Genomic DNA, 4734 nt, shown 5'->3' with positions numbered 1-4734 from the left:
TTCGTGTTCATAGCGTTGCAGTGGTACAAATGAATCAATATTTCGTACGTGAAGTGATTTGATTAACACTACCCTCTTGTCCAGTGTGAAATACCAAGCGATACGCGACAACCGGGACTTCCCTTTCAGATCTGATTCTATCGGTTGCAGCTTGAACCGAAGCGACATAGCGCCAGATTTGCCGTTTTGGAGAGCGCAGAAGTATCTACGCTCAGTCACGCAACTCAAATACTTCGTAGATTACTACCGCTACTAGAAAAGGATCGGAGAGAGATAGAAAGATCTGGAGAAGAAGAAAACTGGAGCTTTATCTCCTCCTCGTCAGTCTTCCGCGGATCGGAGAAGTCATCACTTTTTTTTACTAAGGAGTATTACTAGCTCTGTTTTAAAATAAATGTCGCTTTTAGTTTTCGTGCCGTAAGTTTGACTCGATTAGTAGAAAATACGTGTAACATTTGTATCTCTAAATAAATTTATTAGGAAACTAGATTCAAAGATCTTTCCAATGATATCAATTATATACCATAAATATTAATATTTTTAAATATATTTCTCGAGAAGCAGAAACGACAGATATTTTTTTTTTTAGCGGAGGGAGTATACTACCAGTACGGTAGTAGTACTACATATAAAATCAAATCCGCCTCATCTTGTATGTCACGCACCAGCACGAGCGAGATTCTTGCAGAGGCATCGTATATATCTGATATCTCCAACCCAACGTGAAAGGGTGAGAGGATCTCACCGGGAGGTGAGATACGGGCTGCACAGTGCTAGTGCCTGTACCTTTCACTCGTCGGCGAGGAGAGCAGCCAGCAGCGTAGAAACACGCCTGCCTGCCTGCACTTTGCGTTGTTGCTTTGGACGGTTGGGTTGGGCCTGAATGGGATGGAATGGAACCGAATGAAAGCGACGAGAGCTGCCACGAATTCTCGCCCCGTCTCCCACTCTCCCCCCACCCCACCTGATGCTGATGCTGACGGTGACAGTGGCGCCACAGCCATTACTGATGGATAGCGGCTCCGCGACGGATATGGGCTCGGCAGGCAGGCAGGCAGGCCGGCCGGCCTCACAGTTGCCGGTCGCGAGTCCTGGGGGAAGTCGCGCGAGCCCATTATTGGGCCAACGAGCCGCACCGCGCGCACCGGTGGTGGTGATCTATCCAAGTTCCAACCTCGGCCGACAAGTTGATCCGTCCGCGACAGCGAGTTGATTGCCGCCGGCAGGCAACTTGTGCAGCTCGCGGACAAAGGCGAGAGACCGACCGACTGCTGGCTCTGGCCTGTCCTCCTCTGCCGACATGGAGCTGGGGCTGGGGCTGAGCGCGGACAAAACCGGCGGCTGTGGCCAGGGCGAACGCTGATCTGTATCCGACCACTCGTCAGTCGGTCAGTCAATGGGAGGGCAGCCTGCGCGGAGGCGTCGTCGTCATTTCGCCGTCGCAGCTTGCTAGCTCCAGAGGATGTACAGCAGTACAGCACACATGAATCCAATCTAGCTGCAGCATTCCGCGGAACGTATCCCGTGCTCGCAGTGGCCTGCAAGGCTGCACATGAATGAAGAAATGACATTCTTGCGGGGTGTGGACTGCCCTGCCCGGCCGCCCCCTGCCGCCATCCCCGGTTGCTATCCTGGGCATCGCATCCTGCCCTGAATCCTGATGCTCTCGCGGCGACCTTTGCGGTCGTTTCCCTTCGCCCTACACCCCTACCTGGGTCTGGGTCCTGGATACACGCCCTCCCCGACAGTCTTTGTCCTCCCGTCCGCCCTGCCCGGTCGGTAGGCCACCCCGGCCAACCCAGCCTGTTCGGTTGGCTGGTGGATCTCGTAAACGATCGTAAATTTTCAATCAGAACAGTATTTTTCTCTCATACCAAACTAGTCAGCAATAATAATCCACGATCCAGCCACGATCATCCAGCCCAGCCGAACAGGCTGCCTACCCAGGGCTCGGACTCCCCAAGTTTCCATCCTCAAGACATAAGGCGATTTTAGACAAGCAAGCACATGAGAGGCTTCGAGAGAATCTAGCCGAGCACTCTTGGTCCATTCATAGCTCCTTCTACTTCTATTGGTGTGATGAACTTTGTATGTGAAACTATGGTTGTGATGACTGATGAGACTATTTTGCTTTGGGAGATCACTTTATTTGCCTTTTAAATTTAAGTTTAAATTAATGTGTTCCAATTTGTGGATTTAAATATTAGTCATTTGTATGAACTTGTAATATATTTTTTTAATTTATGTCATGTCAATTGTCAAATACATAGAATACATAGAGTAAGTGAGAAAAGAGAGAAAAACATGAAGTAGGGGTTTTGAATTTAAGGATTCTTGCTAAAGTTTAACTTAGAAAACAAAACATCAAAAAGCAAGAGAAACCCTCAAATTTAAAGTACGGTTTTTTAATTTGAGAACTCCTGTTGAAATTTGTCTTCTTGTCTACTAGGTTTCTCTTTTTTCCATTTCCTTTTTCCTCTTCCTCTCGTTGTTTCCTTTTCCTTTTCATGGCACAACAGTGTTGCCTTCTCCTTCTGTTGTTTTCTTTCATTCGTCTCAAATCCGTCCATATTGCTGCCGACTTGGGGGTGCGGATCGGACAAGACAAATCGGACGAGCAGTCGGGGCGTGGATCAGCGAGCAGTCAGTCACGGCAGCAGCATACCACGCGCACATGGCGTCGTTTCTCGGACCGGACGGGGAGCTGTTTCCCAAAACCACTTCCTGTGCGATGAAAATGATCGAGGCGATCCAGCTGAAGCTAGCCAGCAGACTGTCCGGCGTCTCCGACAACGCAACATCAGCTAAAGCTGGCATTAGAAATCACGTCAGATGTTTGTCTACATATATAGAGAAGATAAATAATTTTAAGATACAATGATAGAACTAAATCACCGGAGAGGTTAAGTATATATACTATTGTGCTTGAATCGGACGCCGGCATTATCAGAGCTTCCGTATGTTTGACATAGCTTTTTTCGGCTCCGACTCTTCTTACACCAACAACTACAGTAACACTATTTATATGAGCCGTTTTTCTCTCTCCTTAAGAAATAAACATGGAGTAAGAAGAAGCCATGATTTGTGGCTCCTTTAGCTCTGACTCCTCCGGTACTGTAGCATGGAATTGAAGTCTGAAGAAGCCTAGTCAAACGGGGCTTAAATATTCTTGAATCGGACCAAAAGTTTGTTGCTTGATGAGACCGGACAATTCAACTAGGCAAAACCAACAAACCCCATAAGTTTAAGTGGTCAAGGCTGATTGAATCAAATATTTACTATTGGTCAAATCATTCTTGTGGGGGTATTAACCCCTATACCCTTACGGCTAAGCTTGGGCTGGCCCGGATCGATGGGTTCAGTCCACCCGAAAGATGACGTGCGGCCCAGTTAACCTGATCGGAGTCCCGCACAAGGAATCAAGACGGATTTGGCGACCAAGCAGGATCCTGGTCGGTTAGAATAGGAATCCTTATCCGGCCACATATGACAATTGTAACTGACTAGGATTAGTTTCCAGATCTGTAACCTTGCCCCCCGGACTATATAAGGCGGGCAGGGGACCCCTCTAAAAAATATCTCTCATTAACATACAGCAATACAAATCAGACACAGGACGTAGGTATTACGCCTTCTTGGCGGCCGAACCTGGATAAAACCTCGTGTCTGTCTTGCGTCACCGTCTTGTTTGGGGCTTGCGCATCTGTCTGCCGATAATCTACTACCTTGGGCATACCCCTAGGTAGACTGCCGACCATATTTCGTCGACAGTGGCGCGCCAGGTAGGGGGTGTGCGTGCTGCTCTCCAAGCAAACAAGATGGTCATCATCTCCGGCTCCATGGCTACGCCCAACGGCCTCACGTTCACCGTCGGCCAGATCACCTGGACCACCAGCTCCGACGACTCCATCGCCATGACCACGGAGGAGGCATGGATTCAGCCTGCGCCGACGACTACTTCACCTGCATCGGCTACGGCTCCGACCACGGTGAACACGGCTCCGACCACGGTGAACACGGCTCCGACCACGATGGACCTGACTCCGACCACGGGACATCTGGCTCCGACCACGCCTACAGCCACGCCAACAACCCGTCGTCCGCTTCCCCGCTACAGAGGGAAGCAGATCGACAACACCGACCTGCTCGACTCCGTTGATCGGGTCGGCATCCAACTCGCTGAAACCCTGGCTCTGGTAAGTACGATTCAAATCCAACCTAACGAGCAGGTAACAGCTCTCCACGACAGATCTATCCGACCAGCTCGGACCAGTCGTCCTGTGCGACTTGGAACAGATCTTGTGGTCGTATCAACTCCTGAGGGGCGTTTCGCTCATCGCCGGCCAGACATCGCGATGGGTCTCCGACTCTGCGAGTACGAAGCCCCGACGGAGAACCACCAGGTCCAGCCCTACGGCCTGCAAAACGCTGCCTCCAGCTACGCGTACAACCTACGACGCCGCTCGGATCTGTGTCCTGTAGACCGATCTCGGCCGAAGCCATGCAACATCGTCAACATGGTCCGGATTGAAGATTATCAGGAAGGATCCGTCCACACAGTCCGAGAGGGTGACTCCAGCTCCTCATCCGGCATCGCGTCCAACGCATCTGTCCACACCGAGCTTCAGCGTCACGAAGATGAAGGCGTCAAATACGATCTGGATCTACCAGACCACGCCCCGGGTTTCCCCCAATTTCCGTCTTTCCCGCCAAGACGAGGGGATTTGATCCATG

The sequence above is a fragment of the Miscanthus floridulus genome, chromosome 8 (genome assembly GCF_019320115.1).
Source record: "Miscanthus floridulus cultivar M001 chromosome 8, ASM1932011v1, whole genome shotgun sequence".
Classification (NCBI taxonomy): Eukaryota; Viridiplantae; Streptophyta; class Magnoliopsida; order Poales; family Poaceae; genus Miscanthus; species Miscanthus floridulus.
The sequence above is the reverse complement of the archived record's forward strand: the minus strand, read 5'-3'. Positions refer to the sequence as shown.